The sequence below is a fragment of the Ixodes scapularis genome, unplaced genomic scaffold (assembly GCF_016920785.2).
Source record: "Ixodes scapularis isolate PalLabHiFi unplaced genomic scaffold, ASM1692078v2 PGA_scaffold2__306_contigs__length_199485367, whole genome shotgun sequence".
Classification (NCBI taxonomy): Eukaryota; Metazoa; Arthropoda; class Arachnida; order Ixodida; family Ixodidae; genus Ixodes; species Ixodes scapularis.
The window spans coordinates 977,951-1,004,405 of record NW_024609857.1 but is presented as its reverse complement, the minus strand read 5'-3'; the positions used below and the strand labels follow the sequence as shown (position 1 = coordinate 1,004,405).

At 48.0% G+C, this 26,455-nt stretch overlaps 1 protein-coding gene across 2 annotated transcripts in view; it reads right to left on the bottom strand.

Moving 5' to 3' along the window:
- Positions 1-26,455, bottom strand: part of LOC8036317 (toll-like receptor Tollo) — a 229,181-nt gene that overhangs the window by 117,303 nt on the left and 85,423 nt on the right. For both annotated transcript variants that reach the window (XM_040221679.3, XM_040505012.2), the window contains exon 3: positions 3,540-3,603. The gene's annotated coding sequence lies outside the window, so the exon portion shown is untranslated. The remainder of the gene's footprint in view (positions 1-3,539; positions 3,604-26,455) is intronic.

Below are 26,455 nucleotides of genomic sequence, written 5' to 3'. Positions count from 1 at the left end.
GCGTGTTCCAAGCAAATAACCGGATGTTAATTCTAGCAATTGCACGCGCACCATCAAGTGCGCGTGCAATTGTACGGGATCTTTATACAACCGCGTTCGCAACCGCTTTGCGAACGCGGATCCGCTTCCAGTGTGAATGAGCGGTAAGTGTGAGCGTAGCAGAAGCGGCAGAACCAATGCAACGTTCGATGCACATTACCTGCTGTGGAAATTGATTATTTCGTGGTTTTTATGGTAAAACAATTTGTTTTTGGCAAAAGCCGGCGCAAAAGGAGCGTCTTTCGAAAACGGTTCTTCGTGGCCCGTAGAGGCGTTGACGCGGGTGGCGCTAGGAAAGCTATCCGCCCGTACCGGCTCGCGTGCAGGAAACAGAAGAACCGTTTCCGAACGCCGCTCTTCCTTGCTTCCTTGGAGCTTGTCAACCGGTACATCTTTTAGTAGATCTAAGAATATTGCTCCCCGCTGCGCGAACGCTCAAACAACCGAGACACGTCCAAGAACGCGGAGTTCGCAATAGTGCTTTGCAGCATCCCATGCTAGGTAATAGACGAGTTTTTAAATAATTAAGCAAGCGAGCGCCTATGTCACTGACAGCAGGATGCCACGCGTAGAATGTGTCGGCGAAAACTTACGTACAGTTTATTTAACCCGGGATTCGCGAAGACAATTAATTTGGCATGAATTACTTACACATCTTATAATGGCAGACTCTATACAACTCATTCTACTCATACGTTCAGTCTGAAGTAGTCTGTCCCTGAATGTGGAAACAAATTGTTCGCCTCATCAAATCGAAAATATAATTGAATTCCCGACAACAATATCGCCGAGTGGATCTGCCAAGTGTGGCTTACGCTGTAAGCGACATTCGCGCAAACGCTAGAAAGTTATGAACAGGAAGGTACTGTCGAACTCCTTTTAGCAAATTTAAAAAAAAAAAAAGCTTCCAGTTTTTTGTTTTATTTGAAAAAAGTAAATCTATATAAATATTGGAAAGCACATTATATTTTGCAAAACAGATCCGAATTTTCCGTTCGGGAGCACTTTTTAGCGCATGCCCTTTCTATTATCTGGTGATTGCAGATAGACAAAATGGGCGGTGGAAGAGAGGCTCGTGAGGAAACGCGGCTCCTCTTCAGTCGTTACTTTTTGAGGACGAGCATAAAATGCGAGAATGTGGAGGTCAGCACTCCTCACTGTTCCTATAATCTCGCAAGAATCAACCGAAAGCAACAAAAACCGCCTCCGAGCGTTGTTTTTAATTCGCGTGCTTTCCCTTCTCTGCCCTAATGGTTCCTAAACCATGAAGAGCTTAACGAAGCTACCAATACCGCGGACACAGTCCGAAAAGTGCAATCGCCCGACATTATTAAGAAGTAATCCATTACTCGAGTATAGGCTGGGCCGCTCGCACTCAGATAAGCGGTCGTCCAAGCGGCGCGACATTGCGCCTCCAAACGCCGGCACACCGCGAGCGAGCGACCGCAGAATTCGCAAAGAGTCCGGTTATTAAGCGGCTGATTTACGACGGCGCGTGATTAATAGAAAAGCGCACGGCCTTTCTGCTCTTCAAAGAGGCGCTTCCATCAGCCAGTCTGGGCCGAGCACAAGGCTCCGCAATTGAGTCCCCGATCGGCGGACCGTAATCCGTTTAGCGAAGATTTGGCGGCTCGCACCGTTCGGAGAGCTAACGCCGCACTGGCGGGAATGCGACCCGGGCTCGCCGCCGCCGTGAGGCAAAACCTCTTAGAAGACAAGGCCTGAGCATGACGTCATCGTCGGTGGATCCCCGACCAAGCGGCAAGCACGGAGAAAAGCGGCAGACGTCTTGCCGTCGACGCCTGTAGCGCTCGTCGTGACACGCTGCAAACCACGCTGAAGACGATGGTGATGCAAACTATAGGAGGAGCTGCGTGGATCCACTTCTGATGACGTTTGTGGGACAAAGGCCACGTCTTCTAGGCGGTGGTATATTGGCTCGAGTCCGCTTATCGGCGCCGTCTCCCCCGTCGTCATCGGCGGAATCCGCACCGGGAGATGGCGGGTGTGCGGCAGAGACCGAGCGATCGCTTTTATGCAGATGCACTTAGGCTAACTAACCTGTTTAGGGTCTCCATGCGGCCGCGGGCGCCGTAATGAGGACACCGCGCACTCAGACGGGGTCCTTATCGAAGCGCGCTCTTAGGAAGAAACCGGCGTGCGCAAGGTAGGATGTTATCGGGAGGTCCATTTTCAAAGCGACCGTGTCTTACCGCCTAATTGCCGCGTTGATAGGGGGCCAAATGCTCCTCAGCTAGGGGGGCCCGTGTTGTCGCGGGTGCCTGAGAGTCACGTGGACTTGCTCCGCGTGCCGTGTGCATGCATGGCTCCGTTCAGACGTACGCGCCAAGTTCCTTCGGCACGTGGTTATTAATAATTTTAAAATGGAAGCATGTCTTTGCCACATCGCACAAAACAAAACCGGTTGGCTGACGACCCGATGGAGCTTCCGCACTTGCGGATGCGTGCTTTTGGCCAAAAACCTCCGACCTTAGGGATTCAGCGGGTGACGCTCGAGCGCGGATGAATGTTGCTGATGTAGAGTTGATGGCTCTGCGACTCGGTGCTAGCTGCTGTCTGTAGCCCTAGTGGGGCGAAGCCCTCGCGTGCAGCCTACGCGGGACCATTTCGGGTCATTATTGCTCGCTCGGTGGTATTTGTTCAAAGAGCAGCGATAAGGGAACGCGGAATATTACTTGGATGCATCGTGACAAAAGAGCAAACGACTGCTCGGCGCTACTTTTATTCGTGGTATCTTGTATTATACTACATACAAAGCTGCTACGAATGTCAGCGCAGATTGTGGGAATGTTAACCTTCGCGTGTTCTAAAATTCAAAAGGCTCTGGCAAGTAAACAAAAATAGAGTAGAGTTTTCTTTTTATGTTGCAATATACGCGTGCTTGTGTAATAAATCCAGGTTTGGCTTTTGATAAAAAAAATTTTTTTCATTTCTCCACTGTTACGTGGTGAACTCGCACACATGCAAAGTAAAACACAAATTTCATCTGCTTGTTGTTTTGTGAGATAATGCCGAGATCGAAAATAATTTAAGGCCAAGTACCATAAATATAGATGGTAAGTTAAGGACAGAGCGGCCTAGAAAATATTGACTTAGAGAATCCTAATCGTAGACGAACTTAGCTATCACCAAGACCGCTTTTCATACAAGGTCAAGCAAACACGATCTCAAGCACGAAAATGTTTTTGTGAGACAAAATGCACTATATGATATAAAAAAGAGACTGCAATAATATTTATTATTATTGTAGTTATTATTATTATTTTTATTATTATTATTATTATTCAAGTGAAGCTGCTTGAATCGTAGTACCTTTTCAACCGAATGTTTGTGTGCGTTAAGAAAAACAAAAAACTTCTAATCACACACACATTAGGCCTATCAACAAACAAGCCGGCCCAAAAGCCAAAGAAAGAATTCACTGTTCGCGTGATTCCAGAGCCTGTCAGAAACGTGTCGTGCGAAATTTGAAAACTCACAGAAAACTTTCGACTTTAACTTGGGCATGGCGACTTCTTCGTCGACTGGAGCTTCTAAATCGGCCTGCAAAGAAAACGAAAATATTTTAAGAATCAGGACGGAAGGGTCAGGAATGCAGTTGTCTAGAAAACAATAATAATAATAACGTCGTCGTCAAACCCGGCCCTGTCTCGAAGACTGGCAGCGTAAACAGCCACCTGAAGCAACGCTGTCTTTGTTTTCCACAGCGTCTTGAAAGGATGGCAGTTAAGGGGGTAAAAAACAAAAAAACCAAGGACACCTCTTTGAATGCTTCTTGCAGGAAGAGCCGTCAGGGAGACGTGTGCAAAACTGCCACCGGATCTCTCGAGACGCCTCTTGGTAAGTGCGAAGATTCTCCAGCGAGTCTTTTTCGCCAGAGAATTTGACACCGCGTGTCGAGCCTTGGCAGAGCAGCGCGACAGATCCGTCACGGGAAAAAGAGGCTGAAAACATCGCCGAGAACGCTTAAAAGGAATTTTACTGGGGTTCGGACCCAGTTTTGAACATTGCACCCGTGCGCTCGCTGGCTTTACTCCCTTTTATTTGAGAAAGACACTTATCCTTTATCGGCACAACTGTCGCACCCTTGTGAAGCTTTGCTCGAAAATACGAACTGCCACACAGATGGCACAAGCCTCACACCATGGGAAGCACCCTAGCGCAGCTTTGCTGCACATGACGAAAATAACAAATTCAATAATGTTCTTCCCGACAACAATGTATGAAATATAAACGCTCATTGATAAAATAAAGAAAGACGTAGCAGCGAGTGACGACGGGTTGAAGGCTCAACCACTCAAGTATGTAGCTAGAATTATTAGCCCTATACTATCATACCTCGCGAATAGCATGTTAGAAAGTGGTATTTTCTCGACTGATTGGAAGCTGGCTAAAGTTACTCCTATCTACAAGGGCGGTAGAAAAAAAGTATCGAAAATTACAGGCCCATTTCTGTACTAACAGTATCTCTAAAATATTTGAAGGCGTAATAAAAAACGGCCTAGAAAGTTTTTTTTCACAAAGCATAGTGTAATCTCCACCGCCCAATACGGGTTCCAAAAGGAAAAATCTACAGAGCAAGCTCTTCTCGACATTAAAGAGAGATTGGTTGTAAATATTGAAGACAAGTTACTTACACTCGGACTGTTTTTAGATTTGAGGAAAGCGTTAGACACCATTCAGCATCCTATTTTACTCAACAAACTAGAATATTACGGCATCCGCGGGGTCGCGCTCGCATTACTAAAAAGCTATTTAACAAATCGGCAACAATACGTAAAAATTGGCAATCTAGAATCAAATAAGGAAAAAACGCGTCATGGTGTCCCACAGTGTTTTATATTAGGCCCTTTACTTTTCCTAGTCTATATAAACGATATCGTAAGCATTTCTGGTTCCCCGGAGTTAATGTATGCAGACGACGCTAATATTTTTTTTTTAGTGAAGCAACTCCAGAATGCTTGGAGGAGAGGGCAAACGCCTATCTTGTAAAGCTTTCAAAATGGCTGAGTTCCAATGGGCTACAATTAAACACAAGCAAAACAAAATATGTGATTTTTAAACCAGCAGCAAAACGTCTTACAAGCTCCATTAAGATTACGTTTGAAGGTGATTTAATAGATCAAGTAACTGAGCAAACATTTCTGGGTGTGTGGTTTAACCAAGAGCTAAAATGGAATACACATGTGAATAAACTAAAGTCAGAATTATCACGAGTCCTTGGCTGTATTTATAGAGTGGTAAGCCTTGTGCCGAGGTGGAGGAGGAAACATTGTATTACTCTTTATATTTTTCCAAAAATATAAAGAAATATGGGGCCATATTTATTTATATTTTATTTATAAAATATAAATAAATATGGGGCACAACTACAGCATCTGATTACTATAAATTACTAATCCTACAAAAAAAAGTTCTACGTATATTCGAAAACTAGGGGGGGAGAATAAGAGAACTTCGAACGGAACCACTTTTTAATAAATACAAGATCTTAAAGGCAATTCAAGTATATTACTTCAAATTATTTCAATTAATTTATCTAAAAAGGTTATACGCCACCCCAGTTGCAACAGAAGAACTGTACCCGTTCCGTCATGTTAAAAGGCGGGAACCCTATACAAGAACAAATTACGGAAGGCAGAGTGTACACTATCAAACAATTAGTCTATTAAATAACATGCCCTCTATGAACTATGCAATGTCGTTCCCTTTATTTAAAAAAGAATGTAAAGCACTGCTGGTAGGCAGCGATATAAAATTTATATAAAATTTATAAAATTTATCTAAGCTTCCTAATCCCAATAAAGTGTTGTATTATAGTTTATACCTTCAAAATTGATCCTCGCTTTAATTTACGTGCATGACTCGCCTTGCTGGGTGTACACTGTTCAGTTTCTGTAAAGTGAGCGATAATGATGTTTGTTATTTGTGTGTTCCTTAGATGACTTGTTTTTTCTTTCATGTGGATGATAGTCTGTATTCTTGTTTTCTGCATTCAGCACGCATTTTTATCCTTATATACGTGGCTTTTATTGTTGCATTTGTGTTATGTATGTGTGCCTCAGTTCTGTAAAAGTTTTTTTTTATCCCGCTGTATTATTTTGTTAGATGAAATGCATTTTCATGTTATTTTTGTATGTGTGGACTGTAAGGGACCAGTGCCACGTCAGGCTTTTTTAGCCTTTTGCACTGGCCCTTCTTTCGGGCTCTGCCCGAAGGAAAACAAAGAAAGAACAGTCACACAAATGACACAAGCCCCACACTGGACTAGCCATTGGAAGCGCTTCCGACGAGAACTCACGGCGAAAACATCAAATGGCCATAACGTTGTTCGCAATGTACAATACCCGAGGAATCGCAGCGAACAACGCTCGAAATGTGGACGAATAACGAACAATTAAGCGATCGAGCGTCCGCCGACAACGAGAACGAGACCCAGTGAGCAGTGCCCGTTGGAACCGCGTGCCGGCCCGGTACGCGATTCATGAGTTGATTCCCGCTCCAGTTTCGATCCGCCTCTGGAAACACACGTCGGCTGCCGAGAAGATCAGCGGCTCGCCCACGCATGCCGCCCTCGTCGTAACACCGAGAACACGGCCCAAGCAGCGGCCGCCCGAATATGAACACGGGCCTCAAAGAAGGCGCTGAGCCAGGCGCGCCTCGGCGTTGGGGCCGCCGCATGCGATCGCCGGTGGCCATTAGCATACGGGCGGGGGGGCTCCCTTCCGCTGGAAACAAAGCGCGGCAGGCAGGCGAGCGAGCCGGCCCCGAGATGTATGCACCCCACGCGAATGCATGCGAAAGAAGCGAGGCTGCCCAAGATTATTCCATCGACAGTCGTCGTCGATTCCCGAGAAACGCGGCGTGCGAAGCCGAGCCGCCGCGCGGCGGGCGCACAACAGCCTGGCTTCCGGCGGAAGTCGAGGAGCCGCTTGATCGCCGACCGAGGAAGAGGTGCCGCAGCGAGGGCCCCGATTGAGTTCCTCGCGCGCCTGTCCGAAGCTCATCAGACTGTCGAAGGAGCTGCGTCTCGCTCTCTTCACATCAGAATTCTCTCGGTTTGTTTTCCCCTTCCGATGGCTTCTTTGATCTGTTTTCCTTGCGTGTGCGTCTCTCTTTCTTGGTTCGATTAATGTATAAATTTGTTTTGAGTTGCAAATGACGCGTGGCGCTTTATTCACAAACATTCCACACTGATTGATATGTTGGTTCACGCCTTCACGCCTACACCATCGAAACTCGAGAAGCAGCTCAAATCGAGAAAAAAACAAGTGAGAACATCACGCTTCCTCTAATTGCAGTTCCAACGAGAAGAAAACGTCCCGGGCTTAAAAGTTAAAACTGGTTGTCGGAACGCTTTTCCACTCCCCTCGGAGTGGGGAAAGCATTAGCAATCAAAACATTACGAATAAAAAAAAAAAAAAAAAAGGACCAGTGACTTGCGGTCCTGAGGCTGCTAGATTGGTGCCCTTATGTCGTTACCTCGGTTGCGTCTGAACTTCAGCTGAAAGGAAGCATAATTAGTCAGGAGGATAAACGATATCGGAACGGGTCCTACAGTCTGTGTCTCAGAAAAAACGCAGGTCCTTTCGTCCCCCATTTTGCATCGGCGATTCCCGCCAGAATTTCCATCACGGCTGGCGAAGCGGCTGAAAGAAAGATCAGCGACTGGTGCTCCGACCAAGCGTACATTATACGTGAAGGCGATTCTCAAAATGAGTGACACCTTCAGCACAAACACTCAACCCCGCCATATTTTCCCCCTAATACGATATTTTTCAATTTCTTTAAGTCAATCCCCCAACCCCATTCCCCTGTGAAATTCCGGTCGTCACATCGAGACGCATGTATGCGCGGGGAAGTAATGTACCGTGCCGTCGTTCCCTCTATTCCACGCGCATGCGCGCTGAACGAGACGCTCACTGCATGCGCCGCGGAGTCTTCCCAATGCCTTGCAAGAAGAAAAAGCGGACCGAGCAGGGTGCACCTGAACAGAAGCGGCGACGTGCCGAATGTGGCCGTGCTCAAGAGACGCCGGAATATCGCCTTCAGATAGGACGGAATACCGCATTTCGACGTTCTCTGTATCGATGCACCGCAGAAACACGGCCCCGTTTTCACACTTGGCTTAGACGGGCTATCGAGGACCACATTTTACTAGGTTATCGCTCTGGGCGAACGTGAAATGTAAAAACAACGTTCAAAATGTAAAAAAAAAAAAAAAAAAAAAAAAAATTCAGATTTTTTTTTTTATTTGTCTGTGTCCGCAAAGCTAGCTCATAACCGCTTTGGAGTCTTCTGGCTGAGGGCCGAGGCAAGTGGGAATTTTCCAAATCCGCAGGTTCAAAGCGCGGACTCTCGCTCTGATCGAGACTGGCAACACGGACGCGCATCTGGAGAGCCAAAAAAAAAAACGCTCGGCACGAACCCGGAAGACGAGAGAAGGGAGTGAAATTACGCGACGACTAAAGCGACGTCACGTTGAACGGGGAGAGGCGAGGAACCGCGCCGTCAGTAGCGTGATCCCCGTTCCGTATGTCGTCTCTTACCCTTCATGCAAACACGAAGACCCCGCGAGCGGAAGACAAAGAAAGCTGCAAAGAAGCAGCCGAGAAACAAATGAAATGTGACCACTGAACATCTGCGCGAGCCGCAACGACCGGCAGCAACGAGAGAAAGACGTGAGTGACATTCCTCGCAGCGCCGCACGTATTTCGTCCAAGCTTCTTGCTCAACGTGCGCTTTTTATTATTTTTTTTTTATTTTGTTTTTATAGTTGTGAGTTTGGCGTCGGAGGCCTCGGAGATTACACGCGTCCCTGCGGCGCTCTCGCTTCCGAAATGGTGGGAAAATAGATACGTGCGGCGCGTCGACGGCGTCCCTGTTCGCGGGCTTGGGAAAGTGTGAACTTCGGCTGACGGAAGGCGTCAGGAATACGCACGGAGCAGGGAAATTTGCTGCCGGAAAAAGGGCACGCATCGGCGATTCTGCCTGCATCGTGACTCCGCTGCACAGGCGTCTCGACGCCTCTGCGGTGACGAATAACAATCATAACGGCGCAGACCAGTCATTACGAGGCAACAACTCAAAAATAAACCCTAAATAAAAGAAAATACATTGCTACAGCCGCTTTTTGGTAGAGAAAAATTTGGTTCCGGAAAATGAAATCAGATTTTCGGCTCCACGCCGGGCCAATACGACTAACGAATAGTAGCCCGATATAGCTAAAGAGGTGAGCGTAGAACAAATTCGATATTTCACGAAAGTCGTAACATCTTCAAGCTAAAGGAATGTGCCTCTGAGTAAAATCATTGCTGCAGGCAATAATTATTTTATATATTTGTTAGAACAACCTCTGGCTAAAGCTGTTTTTTAAGGGCCTCGCTTAAAGGGGCACTCAAGTGCTTTTTGGAGAAGCTTGTTTTTGGAAGCATATTGTTTGTTGGGCTTCAGTCAATAAAAATAACCAGTTCTAAATGGCAAGGCTCTCTAGTAAACTCACAGAAATAGAAATACACAGGCACTATATCCTCTTGCGGGGTCCATCCCGTGTCTCCACCACCTCCATAGAATTCGACCAATAGAAATAGCGAACTGCGAAAAGATTGCTAAAGTTATTATTATTGCTCTTTTTAGGCACATGCACATTGTATTTTGACAACAACGTCAAATCTTTGGCTGTAGGTGACGTAATACAGCTATTATTGTTTGAAAAAGAGCGAACTACGTTTTCTCCTCGCCTTGTTACGCGGGAGTGATGTGCCCACGCGGCGACGCGGCTCCGTCGTGGAAAGCGCGTGGCTCGCAGCTTATCTCGCCGCGAGAACGATAAGGAAGAGGATCTTCTTCCCGAGGCTCCTTTGTGTGTTAGCAAAAGATCCAATTTTAGCTGAAAAGAATGTCAAGTAAAGATGCCTTTTTACTGGCTAACTTGTATGTGCATTGCAGGAATAAGAGCAAGAATTCCTAATTAGTGTTCGAGTCTTCCTAGCCAATTTGGCTCCGAGAACACAGCACTTGGCTAGGCTTTACATGAAAACAATCTGTCCATGCTCGTGTTCTCCAGTCTTTCCCTTTGACTGTATCTAGTGGCGTTGTTCCAAAAATAATGTGTTATTCACAAAATCCGTCAAGTCGGTAAAAAAAATTATCTTGTAAAGACGTGCTTTTTCTCAAAGGTTATGGGAAACTCTCAAAGTGCCTTGGATTCGCCTCAATGGCTCGTAGCATCCACAGCAGTCGGTTGTTAGGTGACACGGAGTATAGCAGTAAGTGCTCAAAGGCGCCAAGAAGATGGCAGCCAATGAAAACTCCCAATGTTCTCGCTGAAACATGAAAATCGATAATGACATTGAACTGGACAAAAATAAGTTGTCATCTGGTTCTAACGCCTAACATTACATTTGGGCGAAGAACGACTGCTGGGCAATGCATTGTTTAGCGCTTTTATTTTTTTAAAGGGAGGGGTACCGAAACCCGGAGTAGGTGTCGCTGGGAAAGCGACCTCTAATTGCCTTGACCATGCAGGAGGGCAGTGGTCGCCTGTTCTTCTCTCCAAGTCTCCGCCACAGCCAAAGCACACACTGCCTATAGGCAGCGAACCGGAAGCGCCTGAAACAATGTCCACATTTATTGAATGTAAGGAACACCCACCAGCCATACACCTGAGGCAATGACCAGACTAATCGGATGTAATAAGCAATATTCGCTACTCTAAAATCTACACCTCTCTTGTGATTGTTTCCCCGAAAAAACCATCATATATTATGGTTCTCTTTTATGTTTCCTTTCGCTGTGCATGTGATGTATTTGCAACCAAACAAATGATCGGCACAACTAACTATACACCAACTCATGTTTATAAACAAACTGGAGCGACCCTAGCATACGCCACCGGCGCCGCGCATGCGCAATGGAGTGTGGGCAAGAAGCTCGCCTTTGCCCATAAACAAACCATTGAAATGCGATGTTGCCGGTGTCTGTGTGACTCCCCTTGTATTGTTTTGCGTTTGAATAGTTGACTACGTTTTCCTTGCAATGCCTGACTACTTGAGCAGCCTCAAGAACTGACGAGAGACAGTAGTCCAACTCTGACTCCATGTCAGTCTATAAAGCCACGTAACATCTATTCTCCCGGCAGCCAGAAGAATAATTTCCCCGAAATTCAACCGGCAGTTGACTCCCATTGGACCATTGACTGTCGCCAAGGGAAAGCGGAGGCGAAGGGGGGGGGGGGGGGGGGGGTTTAACACTGGCCCGAGGGATACACGCGCGATGAAGTGTCCCTACAGCGTGCAATTCGCGTAACGAGTGTCGATGAAACGTCAGCGTCGACAATACGTATCCAGGAAAAGTTGTCCATGAAACGTGTTTCCATGAGATGTTGGAAGAACAAGAAAATCAGCATTCTACCGGCAGTTGTATGATTTCAGACAACCAATGGGAGGTGATCGTCGGTAGAATTTCGAAAAATTATTCTCCCAGCTGCCGGGAGAATAGACGCTGTCATAAAGCTACCCGTCCTTATCCTTGGCCCGCGGCTTGGGAGGCATGGGCATGGAACCAAAAACGCACGGCAAACAAGAAAAAAGCAGACACGCAAAGCGAAAAACATTCAAAAGCAGTTGAACGCTAATGATGATTTCTATTCAAAGCTATCACGCCGCTTCAATGCGTACGCAAGAAAAACGGGGGCCGAGGCAGAACAGCAAGTTTCGCGACCGGTAACACGAAGTTGTACTCACTCGTTCGAGGTTGCCCCCATGTTTCTTTCACCATAGTGGCGCATGTTCAACAAGGCCAGCTGTAGCACACCCGGATCGAGGGACAGCCCCTCGAAATCCGGGTGGCTTGTCACGCAGCTCTGCCGGCCCTGCTGCTTGCGAACGGCGGCCGGGTAGTCACGGCAGCAGACACACTCTGCGACGGTTTCCATCGGCACGCAGCAACTGCATTGGCACCTTAAAACAGAAAACCAGCATCAGCTATACATATGAGAGGTATAATAAACAGCTCATCACCTACCAGTTGGTGTTCCCAAGCCGCTGGGTTGCGTCGTCGGTTTCGTCGTCTTCCTCCGGTGTCGACATTGAGCATCGCGAACTGTCGTCCGAGTCCGTCGCGTTCGGGGCATCAGCGTCGCGCGTAGGAGTGGCGTCGTAGGAGATTGAGCTGATTTCTGCCGTCCGCCGTAGAATTTCCACCTCCAACGGTGTTAGATTTGGCAGGTCCATCTCCGCACGACGCAAGACCCGAAGTAAACAAAATGAGTCCCAACGAGAATCCATCAAATACGCGCACATTCGGAAGATCACTCCGCCGGTTCGAAGGATCAATCCGCCGGGAAGCCGTCACTCGTGATTGGATGGCGCACGCCCTTCCCTGCTGCCTTCCCGTCCGACAGCGCCCCTGACGGCCTGCGCCTAGGCGCAGAACAGCGATCTTTGATTGGATTTTTAATAGGGAAATCGGCCGCCCTTGAATGTAATTTTGGGATTTCTAGGATGCTTAGAGCCCGCAGATTGAGTTATGACAATAAATAGACGATCTCAGAATCCACTTGAGTGCCCCTTTAAAGGGACACTGACAGGGTATTTATGCCCGCCGAGGTTTTTAGTTGTACATGACATATGAGAGCCCAACTACCCAGAACACAGTTTGAGGATCGAAATTTGTTTTCTTTCCACAAGAAAACCGCCGATCGAGAACTGGCCGGTTTGAGTCGCGCTCATTCTCTCCTCCGTGGTCACGGGCCGTTTTCTATGGTTTAGACACAACCACCAAAGATAATCAAAGTCGTCGGTTATCGAAGGCACACACTTAATATTACAAATAGAAAAAAATACGATACCCCTTTTTTGTGGCTTCTAAAATGCTGCAAATACGTTGATTAAAGAAATAAGAAGTTGCACAGAGAACTTGAAGCACCGGAAGCACTGTGTGCATTCAGCATGGCGTCATATCGCGGGGGTCGAGGAAAAATATAAGTGACGGTGTAGCAAAATATTAATTGGACAGTCTTCTGACACCATATTAAATCACCTTACAAAAAAAAAGTGTTTTTCTTTTTTTTGAGGGGGAGAGGAAAAGGGGGGGATTCAATGTCCCATTCAGTGATGTCCCATCCACCCATCCAAAAGAGTGATCGCCTCATTGAACCGTAGCACCCATTGGAACACCCTTCAAGGATGAAGGGCGCTCCATGCGACAGCACCCTATTTAATGATTAAAAAGTGCGTATAAATTACCCATACTGACTGTATTGAAAGGGTGTAATCGTAATAGATTGGAAATAAAGTGGAGTTCCAAAGATAATGTAACCGTCTCTGGAACTGCATGTTTACGCCCTAAGGCCGCGGTCACGCTACAAATACAGCATGCAAAAAAAAAAGTCTTTGTCTGAGGACTTCCTTTTATGACGGCCACATTCGTCATAAAAACAACCGTCTGCAGACATGTTCAAAGCACGTTCTCCTTCTTTAGGCTGTTCAAAAAAAAAATAATGTGCTTCCGATTTAGCGGTCTTTCTCCGGTCACGGGGACGATCTAAGTTCTACTGTGAAGTCCGCTGTTTGGTTTCGGGGACGTAGCCTTTACACAATGAGGCGTAGCTTTGAATCCCTTTCATTCCGTCCGCACAATGGATTTTAGCGTACTGACTCGCAAACTGGCCGGCGTTAACCCCCCTGGCGTCGCAGAGGGGCAACGTGTTTTGTTTCTGCTCAGTGTTGCCAATTCGGAAATGTTTTGATGCCATAACCCTTAATGTGGTGACAGTTTACTTTTTACACATGGTCGTCGCGGAAGAGCATGAGCATGAGCTTGGATTATTCGTGGTGTTGAACAAGAATACGAAAAATTGTAGATGGGCGTTTTCGTTCAGAGTGCGCAGGAATCGGTGGCTCTTCGAAACCTGGGCCCGTGTGCACGAACTGTGCCCGCAACTTCCGCGGCCGAGCGCGTTTGTTTATAAGCATTAAATTTACGCATTAAAAAAAAATCTATAAGCAGAGAGCATACCTTCCTACGTCGTGGCGCTCGAGTTACGAGCTTCGTTTTATCCATTTCCCAACCACGGCTGAACTGGTGCACCGTGTCGTGCGAGCGCGAAACCGCAGCGTTCCCTTTTCTCCGCTTCATACAGTGAGCTCCAAAGTAAAGATCACGCGTACGAAGAAATGCTCCCAAGACTCGCTGGTGCCCGAGGCGAGCCCTCTGCTGCTCCGGGCGGGCGTGAGTGCTGCCCCCCGGAGAGGGAAGAGATGCCATTGTCGGAGGGGCAGCGGAGGCGGCAGGCAGCGCGTGCCCTATGCCTGGCGGCCAACGCTCTTCGCAGACCCACAAAGGCGGCCAGGTTCACTGACCAACGGAGCGATTCGAGGCAAAGCAAAAAACGCGGCGCAGCAAACGCAGTCTAACGAAGCCCGGCATACCTCACGCAATGCAGCTCAGACGCCGGGGCCTCCATTCCGGTTTCTGCTTGCGCCGACGACTGCGTCCATCTTGCCTCTCTTGCTTTCGTTCGCCGGTGTCCCTCGTCTGCATCCTCTCCCTTTTGGCCACTCTTTTTTTTTGCTTGAACTGTTTCGAGCGAGGAGTACCGTTGCACTCGAGTTTACATCCTACTGTGGTCGGTGGCATCTTATTCTTAGTTCGGCGACTGGAAATCTCATTTCGACCGAGAGTTTTTTTAGTCTTAGCCAGTTTCAATTCGTCTCAAAGTTTCAATTAGGCTTGTTCCTCCGGTTCCGCCGGAACATATCCATCCTGGCTGAACGCGTTTCAGCTTGAGGTTCTATTCGGCTTGGGGTCCACGGTTGCGCTTAACGTTCTGCGTAAACGAACGTCTGGAACCATTCATCCAGGCACAATTAAGGAGCTTCGCAGTGAGAATAAAAGCGGCTCCTTTCTCTCAGTTCGGAAAACGTGTCTCGAAATTCTGTTTGACGGGCGGAAAGGGGAGCTGCGGAATAGGCTTTTACATAAACATATCTTTTTTCTATCTTTTTAATCTTTCTTTATATCTTTATCTAAAAAAAAATATCTTTTTTTTTTAATAACGTATAACAATAATATAAACAACAAAAACATATATAAAAATAAACCAGGTGTGCTCTGCGTACACCGCAGCATCGTAATACAATCATTAAGAATAAATGCTCAAACAATTCCCCCCCCCCCCCTAAAAAAGAAAAGAAAAAAAAAAAAAAAATCGGCACAAAAAAAAAAAAAAAAAAAAAAAGTTTAACGCGACGTTAGGGCCCACGCCTGATATGACGGAATCGTGAACTCGCTTTGGCCCCGAACGGTTTCGCAGACTCGGCACCTATTGGATTTTTATGAAATCCAGGTTCCGGTACATAGGGGCCTTCTGAGGCAATGCATCCCGACGCACGCGCATTCTACCCTTTCTCAGCGCGGCTCCAGAAAGAGCGCCGAGGCGTGAACGGCAGCGGAGATTGATATGCTCCGTCCCGTTCATTCCGGGAAACCCGCGAAAGACCCGGACGACTTTCCGCCAATCCTCGGCGCCCTGCGATTGACGTTAACGGTCGGAGTGGGCGCCCCGCACTGCCGTCGCCAGATCGCCCAGGTGTTCGTCTCCGTTTGTGCCGCTGCGTTTCTTCTCTGGTCACTGGAACCCGGAGCCGTCGCCCTCGAGGTACGCGGACGTTCGGCTGTTGGCGACGGATGAAGACTGCCGAGTTCCACATCTACGCTGTATGTGAGACGTCCGAATCAATACGACGTCTTCTTTGCGTAGTGCACGCACCACATGAGAGTGCCGGGTGTGAGTTTTTGGCAGATCGCCTTTTCGTAGAACGGTTACGGCATCGGGAGCACTCGTTGCAACTTTAAGCCACGCCCGCGCTGCTAGAGCATCGTATGAAAGGGGATGAGGACGATTCGTCACATGCGCATTCGTCACAGGACGATTGGTCACAGGATGATTCGTCACATAGGAACATTCGTCACAGGATGACTCGTCATGCGGGCAGCTGGTCACATTGATCGAGCAGGGGACGATTGTAAATTGTAAATTTCAACATCTGCCCGCATACCCTGATGAGGAGTTTCACGATTTTCCACTGTCACGTAAACCAATGGTTATATAAACTAATATTACAATACTCATCCGCTTTTCCTTTCATTATATTACGGGTCTTGAGCAGGTTGATCTCAGTTGCAGGCTTGAACGAGCAATAATCCGACTGGCAGCCAAGTTAGTTTTTAGTTTTGCCTTGCATACACCTATTCGACAAAACCAGCAAGTATCGGAATTCCATCTGTCGAATGTGTACGAGTACCCCTCGTGCAGCATCATGGCTCTCTCTGTTGCGATCACCTCCATCCTTTTGAATGTAGCTAAAAAATAGTCGCTCTTCTATGGCCTCCGCATTCACCGTTCAGGACGGACCCAGATAGCTAGAACGTCTGTTACAAATTCTTTGACCTCGAGAAGCGAAAGAGATGCTAAGATAAGAGGTGACCGACTTTCTGAGGCCCAACCAACATTCAATGTTTGGGACCGAATCAGAAGCTAAAACGTTCATTACAAATTCTTCGCCTTTGTCCGCCCGAACCAAATTGAACAATACATTTTTGGGGGGACGAACTATTGTGGGACCGGTTGGCCGCGTGACGAGTCATCCTATGACGAATGTTCCTGTGTGACGAATCGTCCTGTGACCAATCGTCCTGTGACGAGTGTGCATGTGACGAATGGACCGTATCCCGTATGAAAGACCGTCTGCACACATTGTCTGAAGCAAGGTTTCTTCCTCGTTTGAGTCCTGTCACATTGGCATACAAAAACTGTCTTCAGGTACGTTCGAACATTCATATGCATGATTCAAAAGTGTTCGCAGATAACTTGGTCATCATGTGTGCAGTAAACACCGTGTCTCACGCACTATGCATGAACATTGAGTAGTGTGATTTCGATCATAAACAGAGCTTTCGAGCGTTCGCCCGGATTCCGCAGCAGTGTTCCCACCAAGAGCTAGTGGCGGAGGTCGTGGTAACCAGCGAGGCTAAATGCACTTATGAGTAACGAGTGTTTGAACGAACGGGTCAACTGGAGATATAATGCGCCGGTACTTATTGCCCAAACTTGGAGGGTATTTCGAGCGCGTTTAGCGCCGAAAACACCGAGACACGGCGCGCATGCGCGGCGTCGGATATTCTGCTATATTGCCTATGCCCAGAACACGTTCCAGAGCCCCAAAGATGACAATGCAGAAAAAGCGATCGTTAGAATGGTCTGCGGGCCGCTTTCCTCCCGTGTTCGAACCCAAGTTTCGGCAGTCGTGCGGGCCAACTGTTTGTCAACAAGCGCTTTTGAGCACACCCAGAAGCCGCGGGCACGGCGCATGCGCAGATGCCCGTTTTCCCAGCTGCGAAGCATCCCCGCATGTCCCGTTCTACAGCCAGCGTTATCGCCTCGGCGCGGCGTCATTTATACCTGAGTAGTGCTATGAACTTATAGATCGCTCCAATGACTCCCGTTACCTGATACTCCGCCGACGCCATTGCACCTGCATCGGATAGTTATCGCGTATCGTTATCGAAGCTACCCGAACGATCCTCGAATGCTCTCCAGTGACCGGTGCTCTCCGACCGCGGACCGAGTCTTCGGAGCGAGGCATCGGAGAGCATCGCCGGCGCGGCAGAAGCATCGCCGGCGCCCTGGGAGCCTCCGGGCGCGCCCTTTGCGCCCATTGCCTTCATTTCCTGGGGCCCAAAATTGTTCCGCTCTCGAGATAAATGCCGGCTGGGCGATGCTGCTTTCTCGGCGGCCGAGTCGAAGCTGCGGCGATAGCTCGGAGGACTTCGATGCCTTCCCTCCGTGGAGCAAGAGGAGCGCGGGGAGAGCATCCGGCCCTGATTCCCGAAATACCTTCGTCCCGCGTCTTCCTCGTCGTCCTTGGTTGCCCGGGCTTTCGATCGTTTGTTCCGCGCGATGTTGCTGCCCAGGCGTTGTTGGCAGGGCCTTTTTTTTTTTATCTCTGCGTCCATCTGCTCGCTCCTTTTTTTGCCTACCTTTTTCGTTTATCTTTCTCCGACGTTCTCTTCCAAGTGCGCTCGCACTGATGCTAGCGGCAGCCACTGAACTGCTTCGAACCAAAACCGAGGAAACGCTAGTATATTTTTTTTTTCGCTATTAAACTATAAGCGGGGAAAAAAAAAAAAAGGGAATCGAGTTGCGTTTCTTTTTTGCGAGGCGGCATCTTCACTTCCTCTCTCAAATACATTTTTGTTTTGCTCTTCTATAGTTTCATTATCATTTCGCGGAGCCACAGAGCTCGGCCGTTGTTTCTCTCCCTCTCTCTCTCTCTCTTTCTACTGCGTTCAGATTCGTCCATTTGCTCTTTTTCTTCTTCTAGGCCCGTTCTCGACTATTTTTATCTTCTTTTTACGGAACCCAGCCTTTGTTGGGAGGGCAAGAAAGATAACGTTGATAACAGAGTATAACAGAGAGAGAGAAAAGAGAGCAAGAGCGGAAGCACGATAAAAAAAAAAAGGGAAGGCGGTCTCGGAGAAGGCCGCGAGAGCAGACGCCAAACGTATGTTTGTACAGGGATGCAAAAAAGCCGAGCCGCAGAAACGGGCGCAGAACATCACATAAAACGGAGATGACGGAGTGGCGTTGCCCGCGGCCTTAATGTTGCCTGACATTCGGCTGAAATATTCAGACGCATCCCCGCGCTTCATCGCGGCTTATAATCGCGTTTTTTTTTTCTTTTTGCGTGTGTTTTTGCGCGCGCGTGTTACGTACAGCTATATTAGAAAACATCGTGTCGGACACAATGTCGGAGCGGATAATGTTAGAAACTCGGTAAAAATGAAGCAACGCGAAGTAAGACCATTGTAGAAATAAGTATAATAAAGCGTCAATTTTCGGTGTTACCCTTTTTCTTCCTTTAGGAGAAATGCCAAGACGGCTTTGAATATTGAAAGAAGGCGGGAACATAACACGGCTCGCTCCGGCGTGAAGCGGTGCCTGCATGGATCCGGCGCGCTCTGAATGCGTTAGCGGCGCGGCGCCTTGGATTCGAGGGGGCACCTGGAAGCAGCCCGCTCTGGGCGTCCACCAACACCGCACTCTCGTAGCAATCGGCAAGATGACCGATTAACGCGCAGACTACCTACTTGCTACACGTCGTGCAGAGCGGAACACAGTCGAGCCCACGGCAAACACTATATTTCCCATGTGACGCCAATGTTTAAAGACATCACGTTCGCGTATGTGCAAAATAAGGTTATAACTGGAGTTGAGTGAGCTTAACCGGCCATACAGTATCAAAAATAGAGAGAAAGAGGGAAGAGAGAATACATGAAAGTTGTGGAGATTAAACAAAAAACATGCCCACGGGTACTCTTTTTGAGAGAGCTAAACTACTTTCCCATACGTAACACCCCTGGGAGAAAGAAGTAAAATTCGCTCAGATTGCAGATTTCACGTATTTCCCATTTTCAGGGGGTCATTTAATACCCCGATGAGGCGGCCCTGAACTCATCTTGCATCACTCGCCTCGGGTGATGTTTAGCAATATTTATTACACCCAGGTGCACACGTAACACCGGCAATGGCAGGTGTTATCTGACACCTTTCACACAACCATCAGGGAGTTGTCTGATCCGCCCCTAGATAGAATAAAACTCTTCATATAAGGGCTTAACTGAATGAAGGCTGACTAAAGCATTGGCCACACGCGTGAAAGGAAGTGCTGCTTGTGTGTACGGTGATTTATCACAGGCCCGAGTCCTGCCCGGAGTCTTTAACATCGGGGACAACTCTCAGTGGATTCCATCCTTTGCAAATACACTGTACGATCAGTGTAAGGCAATCACGCGGCCGCTTGTTGACACTTAACGACCGACAATATGCGCGTGGTATGCACATAAACACTGCGCAATGACTGCGGCAAAAGATTTTTTGTTTTCGATTTTTTTCTGGAAAGCGAACCAAAGACTCTTCATAAACGTGTCAAAACGCAAGCACAAACTATATGTTGCGAAACGTAGCTTTAACTGTGTACAGATAATATGTAGCTTCAGTTGACTATAAGAATATTTTTCTTTTTGCATAAACTAGATTCTTGTATTATCGCGCTAGAATTTACTACAGAGCCGCCCAAACGCAGTAGAAGCTTTCACTGAAATTGTGGAAAGATTGGCTCGTCCGAATAAATCACGAAACATCAAAACCCGTTTTCCCTATACAATGCATTATGCATATACCAAACTTAAATAATATTTTGTGTCACAGTGGCGCTTATTTGTGCCAAATGAAATGAAGAATAGGTAGACCAATTGTATTTTACGTTAATTTCACCGAAGTTTCAGTCGTAATAAAAGTCAGATTAGCCAAGAACAATGTTTTCGTGATTTTGAAGAAAAAAAGGCTGAGCGATAATTTTTTCCATTTACAAAAGCAGTTTTTTATGTTTTCTTCTTTTGACATGGGAGGTTTTATGTATTCATATTATAAATTTATGAATGCACCACCTTCGGGCATCTGCGCAGCAAATCCCAGAGCGATACGTCGAGAAACCGATTTTTAACGGACCGTCAAAAGTGGGATCGAAGCGTTAGTACAGACGCGGTGTTGTGCTCTAAGGCATGGCGGCGATCACCGGTCCGCAACCGAAGCGCACGGGATTTCGGAAGGTGGCACAAGGCTGGAAATATTTGCCAGAGGCTCTTGCGGCTGCTGTCACGAGTCGTTAGTGTCTTCCCGCAAGAGGCATATGACTGCTCGACAATGATTGCCGCACGCGTCGAAACGGCTCTGCCACTTTTTCCCACCTTGCATGCAGTTCAAGGAGACATGTCCTTCCCTCCCGCGCTTACCCCCTCCTATCCTCAGTGCCCTATCCAGCCCCGCACCTCGATCGCGTCGGAGAGATATTGAAGTCAACGTAAAAAGAAATTCACGTTTGTGTCTTTGCTTTCCTCTCCTTCGCCGCATGCAGCCTCGGCAGAACCGCGTAGCAGCGTAAAGTTGTGCGAGAGACTCCAGAGCCCGACTGTACCATATGAAGGTTATGGAAATAAGAGAAGTGCCTCTATATCGTCGCCTCTCGACAAAATTTAAGACACATAAAAAGGAAGCCTTTTTTTCCCCCGTCAAAATAGAGAAATTCACGATAACTCTCGAGCTTATTGCGCAGACACAGACAAAATAAGAAAAAAAGCGGGTGAGAAAGAAACGCCCGTGATTGGCCGAGCTCTGAGGCTCCTCATACTCACACCCATACAAACAAAAAAATTGAATAAAAGAAGAAAAATAAACGAAACGCAGACGAGAATGCGGCGACATAGCCAGCGCGCAAGAGAGCCAGCGGACGGGAATATATGCCCATCGAGCGATTCGGAAATAAATTCGAGTGCACGAAGAGGGGCCGCTATTGCGTGTAACCTGAGCCGGAGCAGCGAGCGGACCGAGCAAATGGAATTCTTGCGGCGGTCTCCGTGTTCCGGAAACGGCGACGCCGTCCTTCCTTCCTTTGCGGCGTCGTGCACAGCTGACGCGCGTCGCATTGTCGTCCTCTCGGGGAAGAAGATGTCGAGAGGCCGGCCGCCCAGATCTCCTCGGCGAACGGCGCTTCCGGTTTACCTCAATCGTCCTTTCGATTCATTCCCAGCTTCTTACCGGTGTAACGAGACGGCGGGAGGTCTTCGACCGAGTCTCGGTGGAATGAAAACAAATGAAACAAAAAAAGATTTGGGAGAGATATAGGGGGCGCTTTGTCGAGCTTGTAATCCACACAGTTCGGTATGCACATCAATATAATTTTCGATTGGTAACGTCTTATTTAAGTGGACATCACTTTCAATATGAGTGGGTATAATATGGCCGTTGCTCTGACCGCACTCCGGTACTTCGGTTGGCCGACGACTGCGGTCAGGGCGACGCAGTCCAGTACAGCAGCACAGCAGCACATCAAGACAGCTTCCCCACCCGTACGACACGACAGGATCGAGTCTCTCAGCGACTTCAGGGAAAAAATATATATAGCGAAAAAACAACACAAAACAAAAGAACAAAACATAGTCATATACATACTGAGAAAAGCTTGAGGCAAGGAAAGAAGAAAAATAAAAGAGGACCGACATAACAGAAGATGTGTTCGCATTCATTTTTTTTTTATCGATTTTTCTTATCTCCGCGTTCTCTCCGTATGACCCCGTACCCGCTCGCCTCCACATTAGCTCTTATTTCAGTAGTTCGCGCAGTTTGATTAAAGACCAGCGAGCCTGAAGTTCACGTGAACTTGGTCATCTGGCAGTCCCACTCTCTTTCTTGTCCTTGCCAATATACTCTTCCGCGTCTCGTACATAATGCACCGAGAAGGCGATGAGGGCACCACGTATTCTAGGAATGGCCGACTCAAGTATCCTCATTTTGGGTGACGCTACAAATATCCTCCAGACGGCGACACGCGAACGACACGGCGCCGATACTCCGACCGAAGCTCGAAAGAGGAGCACTTTAGCGGAAGCACAGCCTTCGTTCACGCAGCCGTGCTACCACAGAGTCAACACCTTCAGTTGGGCATACACCATTTTCTCGCTACTGCCGCATCTCAGTAGAAACGAGGATTTTGTTGGAGCGCTGTCTGTGGAAGCGCACTCGTCCCCCGAAAGAGGACTGGGAACAAGTTGTCGCTTCCTGCGTCGAGCCTCGAGCGATTCCTTTCCGCAGAGTTTGCCGAATTATGCGGAGGACGGCAGCTGTGTGGCGGGCCTCTTGTCCTTACACGTGCGTCCTGCCCCCTTTGTCGACTTGCAAAACGAACGCGAACCGCGCGTTTCTTTTCGGCTCCAGATGCGAAAAGCGGCTCGTGTGCTTTAGCGAATCGGTAAGAGGTTTCGACTTCTTCCCAGTCGTTCCCGGTTTGCAGCTTCGGAGATAACGTATCGCGGGATTCAACTGCGTATACTAGGCACGCTCGATTTAGCCAGACAGTTCGCCCGATTGTACGTTTAATCGATTTACGAATGCATCAGACACGCGCCTATTAGAACGTCGCATATCACCTCACTTTTCTTCGCCAGTCTAGATCCGTAAATCGAACGACTTTTTTCTACAAAAAGTCCAATCGATGCAGTTGCTACCTGCTGGGTTTGGATCCAACCATGGCGACGGCATGTCGCTGCAAGCGTTCGAATGCAGCAGACATTTGCTTTACCTTTCTCTCTCAGGACGGCATGTTAACTACGGAATGATACGAGTTCTGAAAATTATTGTTCGTCTGAATGTTGTGGGGATTGTGATCCCTCAACATTCTGTCGCGTCAGCGTTTTGGCGCGCCGTGGCGGCCGCGCTGGCGTAGCGAGAGGTGGCGCTGCTTACCACTGTGAGTCTCTCGACTGAGTTGCGGTGAGCGGACGTGTTTCCTGGTTCTCCTCGAGCATCCGAAGCTAAGTGCCAGTTTTTCTTCTTTTCTCTCTCTTTTTTTGAGAGTTGATTGGAAGTGACTATGCGGTAGCAGTATTAGGTTTGAACAGCAGCAGTTAACGTTAGTTTCGCAAAGTAGGCTCTGTTTGAATTTTTGGCGGGAAGGGACGGTTTGTTCCCGGTCTAGACATGGGTCTAGATTTGGGTCGGCATGACAAGGGTGGGGACGAGTTGGTGCAGTGCGAGGGGTGTGGGAGGTGGTGTTACCTGGAGGAGACGGGTTTCGGGAGCCTGGAGGTGGCGGCGGAGGTGAGTTTCGAGTGTCGGCTTTGTGTGAAGCTTCAGCAGGTAACTGGGGAATGGGAGGGTAGATTTCGGGAGATTGAGGCCCAGCTTAAGGCAGAAGGAGAGAAGCGGGTGGGTCTCGAGGCCCAGGTAGAGGAGCTGACTAGGCAGCTTAATCATGAGAGGGAGCAGCGGGTCGGCCTCGAGAAGCAGGCGGAAGAGCTGGGGGAAGTATGGAAGGCGGGTTTAGAGGAGCGTAAGAGGGAGTGTGACAGTAGGGTAGAGCGCCTGGAAGGGGTAATTCGAGCGAGTGAGAGTAGCGAGGGAAGAAAGGAGGAAGTGTCAGTTCTAGCGGGACGAACCACCAGTCTGCAGGCTGGGGTCCCTGGTGGTCGGGAGTCCGGCCTGTTGGCAGGCGGGCTCGACGACGCTGGAGAGCTGATTGAACCTCAGCTCAATGGCGCCTTCGAGCAGCAGGCGTCGGGCAGTCAGGTGACAGGAGATAAGTCGCAGGACAAAGGCGCGCAGGCACCAGGGGGATCTAGGGTACTGGTAGTGGGGAGCTCTAACGTAGCACGGGTTAGGAGGGGTGTACATAACAGGGTGAAGGGAGACCAGAGGGTAACCGTAGAGGTCCAGCCAGGGAAGTGTATGGTGGATGCTATGACCGCAGCACGTGAGAGGGTGTGGGATAACCGGGAGGGAAGGAACCTAGTAATAGTTCATGCGGGGCTTAATGATGTGCTGAAGGGCAGGAGCCAGAACCTCGGAAAGCAGCTAAACGTGGGAATACGTAAGCTGAGGGACGTGTCTGAGAATGTGCATGTGGTTGTGTGCACCATTCCAGAAGTTCGGGGGCAGTCCGGGTTAACGGAGAGGAGGGTTGTCGAAGCCAACGGAGTAATTAAGGGTATGAGTCGACAGCTTCGGTACGACGTAATGGAAGTAAACAGAGAAGTGTACGAGGCTGGCTCCCGCCCTTTTGCAGATGGCATTCACTACAGTGAGGCCACGGGTTACAGGGTGGGGGATAGGATGGGCCGCACGGTGACTGCTTTTTTGGGGGGACCGAGGGCCCTGGGGGCACTGAAGTAACTGAAAACCCAACAAAGTCAGGAGAGGCACCCAGGGTTAAAAAGAGGAGAAAACGTAAGAACAGGTATAAAAAATCAGCACAATCAGACATTGGATATATTAACATGCAGGGTGGTAGAAATAGGTTAAAATGGGAAGAGGTGGAGGAGCAACTAAGAAAGGAGGATTTAATGGTGTATGGGTTTGTGGAAACACATCTCAGAGACATGGAGCAGCCACCTTGCAACCCTGACTATGTGTGGGAAGAATGCAACAGAATGGAGGGAACGAGGAAGGGAGGTGGAATTGGAGCATTTATTAAGAAGAATATGAACTTTCAAAGGATCAGAAAGGAGTGCGCCGAACATTTGTGGCTGAAAGGAAAAGTCGCTGGGGAATCAACAGTCCTTGGAGTGGTTTACTTATGGACAGGGACAGGTGCTAAAGAGGAAAACAGAAAAATGATTGATTGCATATCAAGAGACATTAGTGAACTAGGCGAAGGCTCCGAAATAATTATTATGGGAGACATGAATGCCCATATTGAGGGTCTGGATGGGTATACGGACTCAACTGGAAGCATATTACTAGAACTGGTGGAAAAACATGACTTAGTTTCATGTAATACCAGTCAGAAGTGTGACGGGCACATAACTTGGGAAACTGGCAATCTGCATTCAACTATAGATTACGTACTCATGTCACACAAAATATATGGTAAGTTACAAGTAATGAAAATAGATGAAGAAGGTTCCAAAAGTCTTGGTAGTGATCACAAACGTATTAAGCTGAATTTTGCCAGAGAAGTAAATGCTGAAACTAGACAACATAATTCAAAGCAAACTTTCTGCAGCGACAAAGAGTTGGAAATAGTTGTTGAAAGAATAGAGGCAGCAGTTTCAGGGCAATGGCATACAGATTGGACCTATGAGAGCCTAACTAGGCTTTTTTCTCTAGAACTAGACAAAGTTAAGAGTAAACGAAAGGGGAAGCAAGGACATAGACCAAAAAGTTGGTGGGACAAAGAAGTGAAGCAAGCGATACAAAAACGTCAGGAAGCCTCTAGAGAACACAGGTATTCCAAGCGTAGTGGGGAGTCCGAAACGGAAGTAAAAAGAAAATGGGACAATTTTGTAACATGTCGCCGAGAGGCATCCAGTTTGATCAATGCGAAAATTCAGAGAAAGGGTGAGGAATGGATGAGTAATGTAAGTAAGAAAGATAGAAATGCTGCCAAGAAGTTTTGGGAGCACTTGAACTCACTCGGTGAAACAACGCAAGCTAGACAGAGGTTCATACTCTCGCATCAGGGAGATCAATTAGAGGGAGATGATGCGATACAATATATAGGAGCAGTGATGGAGGAGAAATTTCGGGAACGGGTACATGTGGAAGATAGGAGAACCGAAGGAAGTAGCAGTCCAGTTTGTGACATCGCGGATTTTGGACAAAGAGAATGGGAAAAGGCGGAACGAAGAGTCCCTAGTGGCACGTCGACAGGCACAGATGGTATCCCTATCAAGCTGGTGAAGAATTTGGGTCCTAAATCTAAGGCAAAACTAAGGGAGGTAGTGAGTACCATGATAACAAAAGGAAATATTCCAGATGAATGGAGGCTTAGTAGGATGA